Source organism: Cryptotermes secundus, unplaced genomic scaffold, assembly GCF_002891405.2.
Source record: "Cryptotermes secundus unplaced genomic scaffold, Csec_1.0 scaffold223, whole genome shotgun sequence".
Classification (NCBI taxonomy): domain Eukaryota; kingdom Metazoa; phylum Arthropoda; class Insecta; order Blattodea; family Kalotermitidae; genus Cryptotermes; species Cryptotermes secundus.
This window is the reverse complement of record NW_019742556.1, coordinates 970,586-991,075: the sequence shown is the minus strand read 5'-3', so window position 1 is coordinate 991,075 and position 20,490 is coordinate 970,586. Positions and strand designations below refer to the sequence as shown.

Here is a 20,490-nt window from a genome sequence, read left to right as displayed (position 1 = left end):
ACATGAAGGAGGAATATTGGCAGTCCTTTCGGTGTCTTCTGACGTCCGCCAGTCTGTGATATTCGTAATAATAATTGTGTAATTAACCAACCAAAGAGATAACTAGCTAACAAACTGATTGATGAATAACTAACTGAAGGGTTACTGAATAAGTAACTGATGGATTGGCTAAGTGATTGACTGGCTGATTATTTTACTTACTGGTTGAGTGACGAACTTCATAACCAGCGCGGTCGCTCGGTCGGTCAGTCGGTTAAAGACTAAGAAGGAATACATAATTTTGGTAGGGAAACATGTCTTGAAAAAGTACAAATTTGGAGAATTTTAGAGCAGAATATGAACTAAATCCTATTTGAGATACTATTATTCACTCATCTGCCGAAGAAGCTCATTGTTCTCTATGGAATTACAAGATTCAGTTAGTTTCCTCAGGAAAATCCGCCTCTCATTTGTATCCTAAGCCAGATTAATCGAATTAATATACTTACACCTTGTATGAAGAAAAATATTATGCTAGATAAACTGATTGATTTTTTTGACATCATCCTTCGCCCTATTTTTATTTGAAACGACGTTTAGGATACTGGACTCTATCTCCGTCCTCACGTGAAAAGTTTTTAGAGCCGGCCTCTATCTCAGGACACCAGAACTAACACAAGAGGGGATATATAAACGAAACACAACATAAACCATCTGCGGGAGTTAACATAACACTATAATGAAACGCAGTATTCGTGAAATATTGTATCTATGAGCGTCCATAATAATAACGGCCAGGGTCCATAAAACCAGCTAAGTCTCCGAAACGTCCTTTTAAATAAAAATATGACGATGGATAATGTACAGGAAATCAATCATTGCATTAATATTCCATTTTCACGAAGCTTTAGAACTCATACATTATGTTATATGTTAGAAGAGGACACTGTAATTCACACAGCTGGATGCCAATGTCTCGGGATCGAGTCTAAATGTCAGATTTTGGTATTATCCACGTGTAAAGCCTCGATTTGTCATATCAGGGTGTTAGACGGACAGGCAGCTCGGAAACGATGGTTGTGTGAGCTTCATGTGCCTTGGGATCAGAGTGTTGAAGTACTGAGAACCCGAAGAAAGTCGTCTTCTGGGTTTAGGCACCGTGTATTCTTCGTTTTGGCCGACGTTTCGGAGGAACGTAGCGCCTCCATCTTCAGAGCTCTGAAGATGGAGGCGCTACGTTCCTCCGAAACGTCGGCCAAAACGAAGAATACACGGTGCTTAAACCCAGAAGACGACTTTCTTCATTGTCATCGCCGTGAAAACCTCAAAACTTACATACTGAGAACCCGTTTATATTTGGCTGCCTGTATTTCTCGTGTACCAAAACACCGTAAGATTCTCCCCCTCCACTCCTACCCCCCAACACAACCCCTTTTACATCAGTTTCCATCTCAGTATCTGACTTTCTTTTCTCTTGCACATTTCCCGCAGGAACCAATTTGGAACCGGCCCTCGTTTATTGAATCAGTGCCACACCGTGCTCCAGTTTTATACAGGGCACGTCTTCTCCGCTGCTAGGATCACCACAGTCCTCGTAGGCGCCCTGCACATCCTTCTGCATTACGGCTACTGTCCTGGTGTTGGCCTTATCAATTCCTTTTCTAACCCAAAGCAACGGTCTGCTTATCGACTCGCTCGTACGTATGTCTGCTTTAAGTGCTACTAACAACCAATTTGATTTTATAAATTATTTAAGACAATAGAGGCACTGTGCTAAAATAGAAATAATTGATTTCTCCTCGTCTTAGCAACATTCGATATTAAGAACAGTGGCATGGCGCGTCCTTAGGTTTCGGATGGAGGGGACTACATCAAATTATGGAGGATAGCTGCGAATATATTGAATAAACAGTCCCGGACAGCCGACAAGGAGTGGTCCTCCAGCTTGGGGGTTGGGCGTGGGGCTTACAACTCCTCACCGTAAAAATTAAGCCTGTTACAAAAATGTTCAAAGAGCCTAGGTCCTGACGGATTCTGTGGAAAAAACAAAACTTTTACGTTTCTCCCCTTATAATTAGAATGATCAAGTTAAGGAGGATGAGATGGAAGGATATGTAGCACGAATGAGGGAGATGAGACATTTAAATAGGACATTGGTGGGAAAGCTGTCAGGAAGGAACCACTGGGAAGACCAAGGCGTAGATGGGTGGACAATATTAAAATGGATTCCAGAGGGATAAGATGGGATAGTATAGATTGGATTGATCTGGCTCAGGATTGTGACCGCTGGAGGGCTCTTGTGAACACGGTAATGAACCTTCAGGTTCCATAAAATGCTGGGAAGTTCTTGAGTAGCTGCACAGTTGGCAGCTTCTCAAGAAGGGCTCAGCTACACGAGTGAATTATTTAAGGCAATAGAGGCATTGTTCTAAAATACAATTAATTGATTTCTCCTCGTCTTAGCAGCATTCGATACTAACAGCGGTTGTGGTAGGACTTAATGAGGATTGAAAATAGATTTAATTAGATTTAAAAACAGTCTGACAAAATGAATATTTGTTTAAAGAATTTCATAACGTAATAGATCTAGATATAAATGCAGAGGAATCCATGGGCATAAGTTTACGTCTCGTCACTAAAATATACGACAAAATCGCAATGTGAAGGTAGCTAACAAAATTTTCTTAAATGAGGTAGAGTTCAAATATTTTGGAAACGGCAGCAAAAGAAAAGCGAAGAAATTTTATTCACAAAAAAAAAAGTTATCAGAAAACCAGAAGAGACGTCGGTATAGATGGAAACATAATAGGATTGCTAAAATGGGAAATTTAGAACTAGAATAGGGGGGCTTGAATTTAATTCATCTGACTAAGGGTAGTGACCTCGGTCGGACCCTTATGAAAACTGCAATGAACCTGCGTGTTCCATATAGGCGGAATATTTTTCGAGCAGCTGAATGACTCTCAGTGTTTCAGTAAGGATTCTACTGTGCAGAGTTAGTTAAGAAGTTAAGAAACAAGGGGTTTGGGAACCATAAAGAAATTTGTTTTCATTTTCTCCACATATAACTAAAGCAATATACCACACAACATTTACACATATTACGTAGTTTGGGATCTAATGTGGTCTAATGTACCGTCATGGGACGGAGCGTTACTGTGCCTCGTAGTAACAGAACGTATCTTTTTGTACCTTGCTGCCTTGCTGATATCTAGACAAATGGAAAGACACGGAAAATTAGCTCTTACAAGTTACGTAAATAAGTCCGACAAGATGGATTCTTTCATATCGTGTGGTCTCGCAGCTGCCATCAAAATAAAGGAACTTCTTGCAGAATCCACCTCATCCTCCTTGACCTGATAATTCTAAATATACTTGGGAAGAGTACAAGTTATGAAGCTGCTCATTATGCAGTTTTCTCGAACCTCTTGTCACTTCATCTCTCTTCTACGTTGAATAGTATTATCTTTAAAAATCAGCACACTGCGTGATCAAGTTTCGTCAGAATGACCATAGTCCTCTAATATATATCACTAACATTCATGACACAGCGTTCACTTTTTAAAAATCACTCTATATTATCTTCTGAGAACTTCTTGTTAAGACGAAAATTGAAATGCCCACAAGGAATTGAAGTGATACTCATGAACAAACACAAAGTTTCTGATTTTATTTAGTGAATTATTTGATATATTTTGCAAATATACTATATTTGATTATGAGCCGGGATAGCATACTCGGTATAGCGACTAGCTACGGGCTGGATGACCAAGGGGTCTGAGTTCGATTCCCGGTAGGGTCAAGATTTTCTCTTCACGTCGTCTAGACCGTCTCTGGGGCCCACCCAAACTCCTATCCAATAGGTACCTGTCGTTCTTTCTCCGGGGATAAAGCGGCCAGGGCGTGAAGCTGCCTACTCACCTTTAACTAGTCCCGATGTCAAGAGAATGTAGCTCTATATATCCACTCCTCCATACGCGTTCATGGCATAATGTTTAGTTAGTTAAGCAAAGAAACAAATTTACCTTACCTTACTATATTTGAGTGATGTAATAAGATGTGAACTATTAGCATAACTCCAAATCCTGACAGAAATATTTGTCATTGGCAGTGGCTTGACATTTGGTTTTGCCTGTTGAATTTTAATATTTACCTTCTACCACTCGGTCTGTATGATACAAGCGATTTCAATAAAAAATTAGTAAGTTTTGAATTACACTAATTTGTATACGACGTGGAATATGGACAAAGGTCAGATAAAATGTAAGGGCTCTTAATCTTTTAAGATCTGGAACCATGTTCATCCTTTGTTATCGACACTCGGGTTTCCGGATTATAACTTACCAAATTATCTAGGAATTTATTAAAAATGTTACTGCCTGCAGCAAACAAGTCCACATATTAATTTGGTTCGAGGTAGGGGTCTGTGGCGGGCTCCTGTGATCAGACTAATGAACTTCCTGGCCCATAAAGGGTATGTAATTTCTTGATCAGTTGAGAACCTACATATGTACGTATTTCAAGAAAAATAATTCTCCGATTGCTTAGTATCTGTATATTTATATGGCTATCAACAAAACCCATGTTTCACTCAGTCTGGTCACACCATCACCACGTAAAATATTGTAACTTTTAGGCGGGTTCTTGCGTGACTTATAGACGGGGTTTCGGATTGGATGATTGGATTTATCGACACCTTATACACACCATTCGAAACTACAGGCAATTACAGCGCCCTCGCTATTCCCACACTTTACAGTTCACCGTTACACACACACTAGGTTTCTCAGTCTTCACTAGCCTGACAGCGGATTTATAAGAGACTCACTGTCACTTCAAATCACACATGAAGTCTTCATTTCACAGCCAAATTCCTTTCTTGTCATTATTCTGCAATTGCCAACTAAATCCAGTTCCTCTGCCCCCAAGCTCATATCTTGGTAGGTTGGCGTCTCGATACTCGGCTCAATTCTTCTTAACTGAACACTTCTTTATAACTACTTTGCACGGACAACGTAGAAAACACAGTCCCTCTGTTGTTGGGAAGGCGTATTTACAGTGCCGTTGCATGGCAACGGAAGTTATTCGATTATTTCTTGCGTATTCTTTGCCACGGTAAATTGTTTAACGAGTTCGTTGCTTAGTAATGGGCGTCTCCTCTGATTTCACTATTCCGGCTTCCAGGCGTCGTGTCAATATTGTGCATTTAGCTTGTCACAGAGAAATACATTGATGTATAATTAAATTTAAAATTGGTCCATAATGTGAAATTAAAAGTGTACAAGTACTAGTATAATTGTTTTGTGATTATTCTGGGTTCCTCGAGGTTACTTTATATTAATTCCACGTGCCAGCAAAATCCTACACATTAGACACTAAAACTTAATTACGCAACAACTCAAATTACTTTATGTTTTAACTTATTCGTTAATTAACTTGATTGGTGATTTCCACTGTAGTGAAACTTGAATCACTTAACAACAGTCCCTAGTAAAGGAGGCTCGTGACAAAATCCAGTTGAACTTCTCCATTATAATAATTAACATTGCGAATGTTTTTGGAGCTGGGGAGGAACGAAGAGGACATCTAAACCCAGTGCATGAGTCAAGGGGACAATTTTGATAATTATTTGGTACACAGAGAAATATCTGCCCGAATATACTCATAAAAATAATTCAGTGAAAAGAATATTTAATATCCATCCATCCATCCAGCCATCCATCCATCCATCCATCCATCCGTCCGTCCGTCCGTCCGTCTGTCTAGCTNTCTGTCTGTCTGTCTGTCTGTCTGTCTGTCTGTCTGTCTGTCTGTCTGTCTGCCTGTCTAGCTCTCTGTCTATCTATCTGTCTGTCTGTACAGCCTTTTGTTGGACCTTGGCCGATTTTTCAGTTTATTGATTTTTACACGGTAGTACTCCTTGGACGGGGGATCAGTGCGTCGCCAGGCCGCTACCTGCACACAGCACAAACACAATAAACGCACAGAGACACATCCATGCCTCAAGTGGGATTCGAACCCACAATCCCAGTGTTTGAGAGAACGAAGACAGTTCATGCCTAAGATTGCAGGGCCACTGTGATCGGCGTTTTTATTACTACATATTAAAAATAGTGGAAACGCTAAGGAACTCCTTCCTGTTTATCGTGATAGTTTTCACGGTTTTAGTCACGCCCTTCAATCAGAGGATGGACTAGTGCCTGAAAATTAGCCGTAAGAAATTTTCTTCACATTCTGTTCTCATCATCATCATCGTTATCGTCGTAAACTTTTTTCTTCTTCTACCTTTCACGGAGCAGGCTCTCTATACTGTTCCCATTTAGAATTAATTCTCAAATTACGAATCTTACAGAATCTTGGTAGGACTCCTTAGACGAGGGATCAGCCCATCACAAGGCCGCTACCTACACCTAGGCGCACAAACGCAGAAAACACGCATACAGACATCCGCACTTCAAGTGGCATTCGAACCGAAGATCCCAGTGTTTTAGCGGGCGAAGACATTTAGTATTTTAGAAAGTGCGGCCACAGTGATCAGCAATTATGTTCCATCTAATCCTATGATATTGCGCCATTTTGTGAAGGCACAGGTCTGTAAATGAGAATGACTTCTTAAATTTAGGAAACATAAATTTTTTCAGTTCCTAAACACTGCTTAGTCTGAATCGTAACCATATTGAATTAAGCAGCTGGCTTCGTGTTCCAGTCAATCGGTTTTCGTTTAATAGAAGGATGTTATCACGAAAGACAACACAAATATAAGGCGTTAGTAGACAGTAGTGTCATCTATCAATCGAAATCTCTAAGACTTAGAGATTTCGATTGATAGATGACACTACTGTCTACAAACAATTCACTTAGAGTCTAAGTGAATTGTGTCACGTGCTATATTTTTGGAATTTTGTCCTGTAACTGAAACTAATCCATGTGCTGGTTCCTTACTGTACCACGAACTGCAGTCTACACTGAAATATTAATATTTGGAAAGGCCAAACATGAAATTAGAACGGAAATGACATTTAATAATACATAGCTCTCAAATATTTACTTTTGTAAGTCTCCGAGAGGGAGCAGCCTCATTCTCCAGTAAGAAGATTCTGGGAAACACGAAGACCAGTTTTATTGTCATTCCTCTTCTTTTCTTAATTTAACTTTGTGACGAAGATCGCGAAAACCGAAACTTGTGGTTAAATCTTGTTAATGGCTTATCAGTTTCATATTGTGTGTTTGAGTTTCATGAGTGTATTTAAGAACTTTTAAATAAAACTTTAGAACAGAATTCTAACTATATTTTATCATGTTTCATGCTGTGTGCTTTTATTTTTATTACTCAATATCATGTAAGTTACAAAACTTTTATGTTTATATAAGAATGCTTAATGCAAAATCGTTGAAAATATATTAGAATTCAGAACGCTGTATTTTGAGGTTTATGTATCCTTGTTGCCTTGATTTTCTATGTATTTTACATCGCAGTTTGCAAACATGTTGGTGTAAAATGAGCAACAAAAGAGACAATGTTAATTTCTTTGTTTCTTTTTGGAATATTTGCAACTAAGTTTTAAAATAAGGCCGCGCCATAGCTCAAGCGGTTAGTAGCTGGCTTCCCACCGCGGCGGCCCGGTTTCGATCCCGGGTCTAGTCAAGTGGGATTTGTGGTGGACAAAGTTGCGCTGGGGCAGGTTTTCTACGAGCACTTCGGTTTCCCCTGCCAATCTTCATTCCACCAATTGCTCTATAATTACCCTCACCTATCATCTGGGGCTTGTAGAATAGGCAAGAAGTGGCCGCAGTACAGGGGACTTAGTCCCACCCCACTAGCAGTAGAAAAGTTTTAAAATGCGCCTACTAGCTTTTCCATGTTTGTCCGTCGGTCCACTCATAACAACTCTAGAACTGCGAAGTGGATTTTAATGAAGCTTCATACTGGGGAGTAGATTCTGAAGAGTTCTGACGATGGTGATTGACGTTAGCCCTTTCTAATGAATCCAACAGAGTAGGTGTCTCACCCCTCACCTGAGCACGGAAACAGATCCAGTTTCCGAAAAGTTGTGTCCTCTAGTTTCTAGAATACCGGAATTATACAAAGTGACGGTCATATTCTTTACTGCATGTTTTTTATTGCTAGTGGGTTGGGACTAAGTCCCTTGTACTGCGGCCACTTCTGGTCTATTGTACCAGTCCCAGATGATAGGTGAGGGTGATTGTGGAGCAATTGGTGGAATGAAGATTTGCAGGGGAAACCGAAGTACTCGGAGAAAACCTGGCCTAGCGCCACTTTGTCCACCACAAATGCCACTTGACCAGACCCGGGATTGAACCCGGGCTGCCGCGGTGGGAAGCCAGCGACTAGCCGCTTGACTATGGCGCCGCCCTACTGCATGTAAACTACTAAATCTGATCTAGAAAACCGATATTAACGGCCGTGGGGACCCGTTGCGCTGACTACGTGACACCCTCTATCCACAAAAGTTGGCACTAACTTCATCGACAAGCGGCGGTCGCTCGGTCGGTATAGTTCGCTTGCAGACTACAGACCACGGAGTTAGTTAATGAGTAGAACATGGATGTCAATTTTCCCCAACGTTATTTAATACGTATATTGCGACATGTAGGCCTCTCTAGGAAACGATTTAGCAAATACATTGATGCTGAGACAAACTGTTGCTGGGTGCTGGACAAAAATTTCCAGGGATACGAAATATGGAAGTTGTAAACTCTTGAAAACCATAGCGTTGCTGCGAAATTAACATCTGTTGCTATGGAGATGTGGATTCCTGGAGACCACCTTGGTACAGAACGCTTTTCCATGTCAGCGGACTACAACAAACATTCTCCATGGTTACCGTTAGACTATATAAGCAGTTGTATAGAGAAGAACGGATTCACAAATATCGAATCTGAGACAGTAAAATACTGGTCGCGAGTCCCACGGGACTTGGACCCGAGAATGACTGCGCTGGCGAGGCCAGCAGCAATTGTATATGACAGACCCGCTCTTACATCAGAGAGAACGCCCCACATCAGCAAACCCGAAACTCTCTGACAGTAATAAAAATCTGATTGTAAGTCTCAGATGGGTGCTTTATTCCGAGACTGGCCGACTGACCTTCGGTCGTAACATAAGATTCCGACTCAGAACGGATTCATTCGTGAGTCGTCCTTCGGCATTCGTCATTCGTAATTCATTTGTAAAACAGAAGTGTGTGATTTGAAAATCAGAACGAAGCCAGTCACACTAGAAGAAAGTCTAGAAAAGCCTTAGGCAGACATTGATTGAGATTACGAGTGATTGTAAAAGAAGCTGTCAATAAATCCAATCATCCAATCCAGTACCCGTTATTATTAGTCACGGAGCCATAAACACGTGACAGTATATACTGACGAAGTCACTAGACAATAACAGGATGTTTTAACCAAACATCAAAATTTGTAATTACAGTTTAAAAAATCCTATTTGCCAACGATCAGGCTATTTTCAGCGAATCAGAGGACGACATTCAAAGAGCGGTAGGGAGACTTGGCAACATGGCTTCAGCATGAAAATTTCAACACGAAAACATTTAAAAAAGAAAACGACATAAGACAAAAAATAGTAAAGGAAAACAACATAATAGACATGGTATCAAGTTTTAATTTTGGGTATATAGACCACATAACGTCGGACACTGAAATTACTTGTGAACAGTGAATTTGAAAAGATGGAAGGAATTGGTAATGACATAATCGAGGCACTCTCCCTGCATTTTTCGGGAGGGACCGAGGAATACCACAAAATATTAATCGTGATAGCTAAGTATATTGGCAGAGATTCGAACCAAACATCCTTATGTCGTAAGGCTAGAGAGTCACGGCTACACATGCCTGCTCGGTGCCCCCGTTTTGACCTTATGGCATCTATGACTCTGAGTTGAACACGTGCAATAATGAAGTATCTCATTGTGTGTCCACTCTCTTTTCCGAGTCAGTTTTATTTGGATTTTTCTTCGTCTGTAGACAGAGAAACTGAGTTTTGCACAAAATAGTTTATGTGTATGTACACAGAGGGGTCTGGCATAGCACGGTGGTTATAGTGACTGGGTTACGGGCATAAAGAATAGAAAATCGAAGTTCAATTCCTTGGAGAGAAAGATACATTTCTTCACCACATCATCCAGACAGTGTTTAGGATTGTTCCTCGTATCTATGGGATGCAGAGGTTCTTCCTCGAGAGTAAGCTCACCGGGACGTGAAGCTAACACCCCACTTCTATTTAATGTCAAGGTTAAGAATCCGTGGATCTGTACTTCTACTCTCCATACGTCTTCATGGCATAGGCTTAATTAAGCGCAAGGGCAGCTTTACTTTTTACTTTCTCATACTTAGTATGTATGGGAAATTGCTGTGATCGTAAAATATCGGTCTCAAGTTTTTGACGGATTTACATATTTTCGGACCCCCCCGAACAGAGAAAGTGGTTTCCACGTGTAATATATGTCTGTAAATATGCGTGTTTGTATGTATGGATGTGTTCCTAGCTTTGTTTCTGGAAGGTTGGACAGCTTTTATTCATATTCGATATTGAAGAGTTTATCCGTCATAAGTCTCTGTCCTCTGAATAACAACATTCAATTTCTAAACGTGGAAGTCCTTCGGATGGCTCACGAAATATAAAAGGGAGATTTTTCCGAACATTGCTCTAACGATTTATATTGCATTTCATCACCTTAAATTAAAGTGTTTATGTAGTGTCTTGAGAAGCGTAACGATAGACGGATTAGGGGCCGAAACGAGAGATATCGATTTCTCGAAGCCGGCTTTATCGATCAGACGGATAACATTGCTTTCGGTACTCAGCAATTAGAAATTGTGTACCGAACAAAAATCGATTTCTTTTTCAAAGTAATGCTAATATTATGTAAGTTTTGAGGTTTTCACGGCGATGACTATGAAGAAAGTCGTCTTCTGGGTTTAGGCGCCGTGTATTCTTCGTTTTGGCCGACGTTTCGGAGGAACGTAGCGCCTCCATCTTCAGAGCAGTTGAATGGCTTGGNGACAGGCTACTGACGTCAATGATACGTTCCTCCGAAACGTCGGCCAAAACGAAGAATACACGGCGTCTAAACCCAGAAGACGACTTTCTTAATGCTAATATTGTTTACACAGGCATTTACCTTAAAAAACTATCCCTATAACAGTCCGTGAAGGCTCATAGGATTGTGAGACGTCGAGGCACCCACACTTTATAGACATTCGGCCCACAGATGGCGGTGAGGTTGTCAGCCTTACGCGTCGTGAGCACCTTTACCCTCCAGGAATTTCCTGGTGGTCATTTCTGTTAGAGGCTGAGTCGTTCCTAGGGCCATAGTGCGGCTGTAGAGATTAGATAAATTGAAAAATCTAATGGTCTTATCGGGATTCTAACCCACGACCTTCCGGCTTGTAGCATAGTGTCACAACCAACTACGGTATAGCGGGCTTTTATCTTATATATTTGTGTAATATATGTTGAAGTTGTAGGTGAACCAAATGATAATAATAATAATAATATATTTTTCTCACGCATTCCCCGAGAGATGTTAGTGCATACATTACATAATCCCATTGGTGTACTGGGTTTAACAAAGTTCTGTAGGTACTGGACAGACTGAAGTCCGATATATCGTATTAAGTTCGGAGCAGTGTTGCCACAACCTCCTATCGGTCACTCATATCAGTTTCTAATATTTTAAAGCTTACATTCTGCCTTCAAAATCCGCGGGATTTCTCTTCTTGGTCTTCAGCGAGCCTAAAACAAAATACATGACTCAAATCCAAGGGGGTGAAAAGCTAATCCCCTTATTTCCCTCCCTCTAGATCCACATGTAACGGGGCGCCACCATATCCTTTCAGTCCCAAAACCCACATACAACCGTGTAACTTCCCCCTAGAAACCCTCCCAGCCTCATAGCTTCACTCTTCCCACGTAATGCCATATTCATGTACAAGTACAGTCAGTTTTGATCAGAACTTTTCAGTATATAATAAATTCCTTAACCATTTATTTCAGATGTAAGACGTTAGGTAATCACTAAAGTTGCATTTCTGTCAGAGGCTGAGTGGACCCTAGTGACATAGTGTGGCTGAAAGGATAAGGTCAACTGAAAAATCCAGTGATCTCATCGGGAATCGAACCAAGATCTCTCAGTCGTCTGAAGGGATGTGGAATGGGCTACAGGGTTTAAATTCTTCTTACCTTGTGTTCACAAACTGTAGGAATATTTATGTACGATTCTAAGAATAAACAGTCGTGACATCTCTAAACAGAATTAACGAATTCGTGTTTCTATTGGAGATGCACTCCTTTTTCACTTTGGAACTGAATTTTTCAGTGGTATTCGACCTTTTTTTGTTCGTGGATTTTTTTTTTCAGTTGACCTAATCCTTCCGGCTGAAGTTTACTCAGCCTCTAACAGAAATGAGCACCAGGAATTAATTAAATAATTTTCCTGGGGAGTAAAGCGCGGCCGGCGCGAAAGGCTGACAACCTTACCGCCATCTCTGAGCCGATTGTCTAGATACTGTGGGACCCTCAACGTTTCACAACCCTATGGGCCTTCAGGGCCTGTTACAGGGATAGCTTTACTTTTTTTTTTTTTACCACCAGATGTAATTTCTCTTCAACTTTGTACCCTCCAAAGGTTTTGGTGTATATTTCAAGTTATACAAAGTCTATAGTCTACATCTAAAATAAATTAAATAAATTACATATGAAATAATGTATTAAATAATAAGTTTCAGAAGAGAAAAAGGAGAATCAAGCTATTAAATAACAAAAATATATTATTGCCTATCATAAAAGAACAAACTCTGTGTCCTGTAGTCCGCAAGCGAACTATACCCACCGAGCGACCGCCGCTTGTCGGCGAAGTTACTGCCAACTTTTGCGGATAGAAGGTGTCACGTGGTCAGCGCAACGGATCCTCGCGGCCTTTAATCTCGGGTTTCTAGACGGGAGCCGTATAGTATAAAATTAATGAAGGAGCAAAGGTATTTTAGCAAAACAAAATTATATGAGCAAATATTTTATCAATTATTAATTTGGTTATGATCTTTAATGAGATGATTTGGCTTGTTTCTGGCAAGCCAGCACATCAATTCGGGGACGAATTTTAATTTTATATACCCTGTAATATGTCTTTGCATACTCCTGCGGATACGCGTACCCCAGGCTGAAGACCATTGGTTTAGATGATCTTCATGCTTCTAGGAGTTAATAGAGGCTTTTGGAGGTCGAGATTTATTACAAGAACTTTCGATATTTGCATAAGAGTAAAGGAAAATTTGTCTCTCTTCTTAATTACCTCACCATGAAGATGCATGATAGAATGGAGGTAGAGCTCCAGGTATGCGTAACTTCGCCACTAAGAGGTGAGTGATTAGCTTCACCCTACAGCAGCTTTATCTTCGGAGAAAAATCCTCTGTTATCCCTTAGAGAGGACGGAACTGGTTCGGAATCTATATCACTCACGGAAATGAGCCCTTCTTGAGAAGCTGCCAATTGTGCAGCTACTCAAGAATTTCCCAGAATTTTATGGAACGCGAAGGGTCATTACCGTGTTCACAAGACCCCTCCACCGGTCCCTATCCTGAGCCAGATCAATCCAATCAATACCATCTAAGATCCATTTTAATATTGTCCACCCACCTACGTCATGGTCTTCCCAGTGGTCTCAGTCCTTCAGGCCTTCCACCAATATCCTATATGCATTCCTCCTCTCCTTCATTCGTGCTACATGCTCTGCCCATCTCACCCTCCGTGACTTGATCATTCTAATTATACCTGGAGAAGAGTACAAGTTATTAAGATCCTCATTATGCAGTTTTCTCCAACTTCCTATCACTTCATCAAAGCTCGAACCTCTTAATCTGTATAGAAGATAGAAAACATCTTGCCTTTGTACGGAGTCGAAGCTGTAGTCCTTGATTTTCGAGCCCTTAGGCAGTTGCTATGCCACTCAAGATCGTTTGTTTGGTAATGAGTTAATTAGTAAGTAAGTGGGTAAGATTTTTAATATTTCAAATTTGTTTTGGAGTCTGAAATCGGTGGCGATAAACATGAATCTTCTTACAATTTATTTAAATTTAAATTTGTTTGGGCCTTCTTTGCGCATGTCATGCCATAGCAGGTTTCTGGGAAACGTCTGCTATCTCGCACTGCGTACGCTAGAGAATACGGCGGAAAATGACGCGGTTTACTGTTGGATGGCTTGCAGGCTACCTCTTGATAATTAAGCATTTTAATGAGATGTTTTATAACGAAAACAACTGAAACATACCTGTAGACAGACAGTCTCTAAGCTATGAGTACAAAATAAACATCTATGTTTATTCTATGAAAGAAAATAAATTCGGGAAAACTTTGCCGCCACTCAGAATTGATCTTCTTCTTTTCTCGTATCTAAGAACTTACAGATTTAAGTGCACAGGAATTGTAGTGTTTCTTATATAGAGAATAATTTGATTACACCGTCCAGTGTGACTCAAATGTACACGTATATTTATATGATGCCTTTCCATGTTTCGGTCAGTTATGACCATCTTCAGGAGGCATAACAACATGTTGAGAAAATTACTCTTACATTGATCATAGTAATCAAATAGGATACATTTTTATTTAATTAAGATAAAATGTGGCTGAGTTAAAAATCATTAAAATTCTTAATATTTAAATCTTAAGCCGCTAAGATTGTCTTCGTGACTCTTCTGTCAACGGGAGATAGGGAGAGGTATTTCCGTCCTTAAAGGTCCGGGCCGTGGTTTCCCCTCTTTTGATTATAGTTGGTTGAGCTGTTTCTCCTTTTGTTGTGTGTTGAGGCATTAGTGTGCCGGACTAGTGTGCCGGACCAGAATGAATAAAGCTAAAAATAATCTTGTTATTTTGTATAGTTCTAAAACTTAAATTGTTGCATTAAGATAAGAACATGCAGGTTTTCATTGAGCGTACCTTGTTGTGTTTATTATAAAAATATGTTTATTAGAATCCCTCGCTAAACAACAACCTTGACCATCTCCTTGTTGTGTTGCGACGGATTCTAATAAAGGTATTTGAACATGCAGGTTGTTGAGGCTGTCTGAGAATGTTGTAGCATATAGATCTGTTGCTAGGCAGCGACAGCGAAACAAACGATTAGAAAAAATCTGTTACTACGCAACGGTCTGTAAACAGCAACAGAGGAATGATGTTTTGTGCGCGGTCCGCGCCGATGGCTGCGCAAGTAACAGTGGTTACAGCAACAGAGGAACGGTGTTTTCTGTGTAATTCGTGCCTCTATGTTATAAGCAGGACAACTAGTGAGAATTAGTATAATGCGGGAAAGTGAAGGGTTGGTTGGTGAGTTAGAGAACTGCAGTTCAGTCGTAAGCTGTTTCTGTTAGAAGCTGGTAGCAGAGGCAAAGGGATAGTTCAGGAACCCAGAGTAAAAGGAACATCCACCGTTTGAAGCCGCTACCAGGCAACGACCGTTGAAGACACAGCAAGCTGAAAAGACTTGCGTGCCTGCTATAGTGAATTGTAGAATGTGTGTGTTAATGATAGCCCTGTTCTTGCGTCTAGTTGCAAATTTTAAGTTGTCAAGAAATCCAATTACCAATTCAATTCCCGTCCGCACTCACTCAAAATCGTGACACTATTACACTAATGAGAATATCTGTAACTGCAATGGAAGAAATAACAGAGAAATTGGGAGAATTACATAATTATAACGTTTATTATTTTTATTCTTCAGCAAATATCGTTAGAATTACTGGGGTTTTGGACTTTTTCAATTATCCGGAATTCTAGGTAATGTAAGACACGACGTTTCGGAAACTGGATCTGTTTCCGTCTTCAGGTGAGGAAATATCGTTAGGATGATAAAAAATGGGATGGGTGTGGCATATAGCACGCATTTAAAGGCTGAAAAGTGTAAACAGAATTTTAGTTGTAAAATAATTAGAGAAGAGATCTGTTGAAAAATCTAGGAAGAGATGGAAGGGGAAAAAAGGGTCCTAAAGAAATAGTGTCTGGATCTCTGGCGACCTCTTGTCGACCTGCTAACAAATCCTTGGTTTTCTTACAGGCGAGCAGTACTTCTGATCAGCTGCGCGGCCGTCAGTTTCTCGAGAGGGACTGTACTTCACTGGGTCATTTAATGTAAGTAAAAAGAAACTAAAGCTATCCCTGCAACAGGCCATGCAGGCCCATAGGGTTGTGAGATGTTCAGGGTCCCACATTATCTAGACAGTCGGCTCATATATGTAGGCAAGTTTGTCAGCCCTACGCACCGGCCGCCCTTTACCCCCAAGAATATTCCTGGTACTCATTTGTGTTAGAGGCTGAGTCGGCCCCAGGGCCATAGTGCGGCTGGAAGGATTAGCTCAATTGAAAAAATTCATTGACCTCATTGGGACTTGATCCTGTGACCTTCATGCTTGTAGCATAGTGCCTCAACCAACTACACTACCGCATGGTTACTTAATGTAAGATATAAATGTCAAAGTTCCTTATGTAATATCCTATCTTCACTATTTCATTTTTCTGGATCGAGACACGTTCATGACAAAGTTAATGGTAAATATTTACCTGTGCTTAATTGAACACCGAGGAGTATGAAGTCACGGATGTGAGGGTGACATTTTAGCTTTATGCTCTCTTGACCTTCACAAGGGAAGGAAATGAGTTGTCAGCTACCGCCCTGTCTAAGGGAAAGGATCTGTGTTATTCATTAGGTTAGAGGCTGGGTGGGTCCCAGAATTTATTTCTCCTGCAGCTGGTGAACTACAATGTCACACTGTACGGATTCATACAAAACTTCGAGGTACATGATATTCCGAGCTGAAGTCACAGGATATATAACACGTTCACACTTCGTGTTTACACTCTGAACGCCTGATCATGAACACAGCACACTGTGTTTGAGTTTAAAATCATTATACAGGATGTTCACAAAAATATTGACGATTTAAAAGTGTGTGAGCAACTTTGCAGGAGCTTGAATCTCTTCCGTGAGGAATCGAAACTTCAAATTTTATTATTTTGCTAATACTTTTTTTCCTCGTTTTTAGAATATGAAAGTTGTTTAATGTTATAAAGCTCCCCCTTACAAAGCACTGCATTTAACACTATAACAGTTATGATAAAACAAAGCAGGTTAACGTCTGATTAATGTTCAGGAAATTCCCGGTTGCAATTCCGGCTACAGATCAGGCTTTCCTAACTTAAGGATTTTGGTTTGTGGCATATTTTACGTCGTATTATCTCATCTTAATCCTACACACAGTCGGTATGATCAGCCCGTCGCAAGGCTGAACAAACACAGAATATGCGCACACAGATATCCATACCTTGAGTTGGATTTGAACCTACGATCCCAGCGTTCGAGCGAGCGAAGACAATTCATGCCTTATACACCGCGGCCACCGTAATCGGCTGTATTAGCTCATAGCATGGCCTTTACCAGCAGAAGTCAAGACAAAACCATAAACATTCATACCCTAAACGGGTTTTGAACCCAGTGTGATGGGCGACGGTTAATCTAACGTACATATCGGTGAAGGTATTATTAGGTAGTCTATACTCTGAAGACGTGGAAGGAATAAGACGGAAAAGCGTATGGCAAACGGAATATTGCTTGCATTTCATTGTAGGTGTCAGATATGTGGATTTCTTAAGGCAAGAAGTGATGTGCTGATGAAATAAAAATTCACACGATGTAAACAGTTAATTGAAGTGGTTCGAAATCTCGAGTAGTATGAAGAAGTGAATGTAAGTTCTGGGTAGGTGAATACGGGAACCGAAGCCAGTTCCTTGGGGCCGCGCCATAGCTCAAGCGGTTAGTCGCTGGCTTCCCACCGCGTCTGCCCGGGTTCGATCCCGGGTCTGGTCAAGTGGGATTTGTGATGGACAAAGTGGCACTGGGGCAGGTTTTCTCCGAGTACTTCGGTTTCTCCTGCCAATCTTCATTCCATCAATTGCTCCACAATCATCCTCACCTATCATCTGGGGCTGGTACAGTAGGCCAGAAATAGCTCCTCAGTTATCGACACGAGGCTGAGTGGACCCCGTTCCAGATCCACTACTTCTCAGGAAATCTGGTAGCACCGGGAATCGTACCCGAGACCTCTGGATCCATAGCCAGGAACTCTGACCACTAGACCACATAATCTGTATTCCCAGTAAATTACAAAATTCTAAATTAAATTCTAAAACTAAAATTCTATATTATAAATCGATATTCTGTAAAATAAGTTGTTAGTTTTCTAGTAATACAGCGTTTGGTTTTGCCGAATGCAAGGCAGGAAGTTCTTGTCTGCCATCGATCCTTCGGATAACTATCTTCGTTTTTTTTCTAAGGCAGAGAAATTAGAATCCTTCGAGTTTTAAATTCCACGTGTTCTGGGCCGTATAAGTCGACCGAAAGGAAGTAAGTGGCGGGGTGGGGGGGGGAGGATTGAGAAACGCCCTGAGCCATGCAAATTATAGTCTGACGAACTTGATGTTACAGAGCGAATTCTTGATGACGCGACCACTGTGTATTCCAACCCACTTTGGCAGAAGAGAAGTACGTGAAACAATATTGCAGGTATCAGTGGCGAATTTTGCTGCTTTGGTTGGTTAAAAGCCGTTAAAGCGCAGTGGTTAGTATATATACCACGTCTTATATATATATATATATTTTATTGCTAGTGGGGTGGGACTAAGTCCCTTGTACTGCGGCCACTTCTGGCCTATTGTACCAGCCCCAGATTATAGGTGAGGGTGATTGTGGAGCAATTGGTAGAATGAAGATTGGCAGGGGAAACCGAAGTACTCGGAGAAAACCTGCCCGAGCACCACTTTGTCCACCACAAATCCAACTTTACCATACCCGGGATTGAACCCGGGCCTCCGCGGTTGGAAGCCAGCGACTAACCGCTTGAGCTATGGCGCGGCCTCATGTCTTTTATATTAGAAATATCTTTATTTTGCTCACAGACTGTTTTTATATGTTTCATATGATACTCAGAACAAACACAGAGGGTCTCCCTAAAGAATATTATGCAATTCATGTGTACAGTGAAGACATGATATGTTGCCTGTGCGACAGGAACTGAATTTTAAACAGTAAACGGCAAAAAAAGTAAAGTTGTCCACGTAGAAGGTGAACAGGTGAAGTTTTCCCTATAACAGGCCGTGAAAGACCATATTGTTGTGAGACGTCGAAACACAGCGGAAGAAGGAACATAATTCAACGTTTCAGATTAAATTGGAAGCACGGAAATCGTTTACAATGAATTTATTTACAGAAGAGTACTGCGTCGTATCGAATATTCAGCATTCAGCACTGAATGGTCCATCATTTGGTTAAACTCATTATTATTTGGCTTTGAATTGTTGGTACAATTTTGTTTGATTTGGGTTTTGGCTGAAGTGGTTTGCTTTCTGTTTGCTGGCCATGGTGAACTTGTTTACCGTGACCTCGATAGCGGCGTTGTAAAAGTACACTTTGTGGAGGGTCGAAGCAGTGTTTCGATGAATATTTTATGACATTAAATTTAATTTTGTTTGCTTCTCTTTATAACATACTAAGAGCACAGTACAGTGGTTAGTATTTTTTTTAGGAAATTCTCTGAAATTGATATAAATATGCTGTTAACAGAGTCAGCAATACAGTCATTATGACCATATATTTTCACACAGTCAATATCACATATAGGTCATAATTAGATCCATGACTTATGCCATACACAAGCTTCTCGTGAGATACAATTGTTTTCATAAATTTCGTTATTTTAATTGGATGCTCCTGCGTGGTTTTTCCTATTGACACATGCCGAATAATTACTTTGCCAAACTATTTTATAAATGTTTCCTTATTGTTTAACTCTGTGCCTCATAATTTTGAAGATAATTTTTTTGTGAAGTGGTTTGAGACGCCGTGTAACAAATGCTAAAAATATAATAGTGTCTTTGTATTTTTTAGAAGATCATATAAGAAAAAAATAATTCTGTAATATTTGATGTGTTCACGGCGGTGACTATGAAGAATGGCGGCTTCTGGGATATGACGCTATGTAGGTCTTGTATAAACAAATTTTCGGAAGAACATATCGCCTCCAACTTATACCCTGAAGATGGACACGATACGTTCCTCCGAAACGTAAGTTCACACAAGACCTACATAGCGTCATATCCCAGAAGACAGCATTCTTCAACAATACTTCTTCTTCCATTTTTCTGCGACTTACGAACTGGAAAGTAAAAGGAAAGCTCTCAAGCTTATTGTAACACCCTGTCGATAAAACATAAATGAGAAAATTTGTTTACTTTTCTTGAACAAAATGAAGAAAATAGACATTTCTGTAGCACTTAATTTTTCTGCTGTAAATATCGCTTAGAAAATATGAAATATAGGACAGTGTGGAAGGAATCTCATCGAGGACCCGAAACCATGCGACTGTTTTGGAAATTTGGGTATTGTGGTCATTAGCTAATGCGTTTTTAGTCTTACATGTTGTGAGTTCTGAGTTCT

The 20,490-nt window shown here is 40.4% G+C and overlaps 1 long non-coding RNA gene across 1 annotated transcript in view; it reads left to right on the top strand.

Annotated features, from left to right (window-relative positions):
- Positions 1–20,490, top strand: part of LOC111873318 — a 153,920-nt gene that overhangs the window by 23,362 nt on the left and 110,068 nt on the right. Inside the window, exon 2 of the long non-coding RNA XR_002844373.2 lies at positions 16,060–16,133. This is a non-coding gene — a long non-coding RNA (uncharacterized LOC111873318). The remainder of the gene's footprint in view (positions 1–16,059; positions 16,134–20,490) is intronic.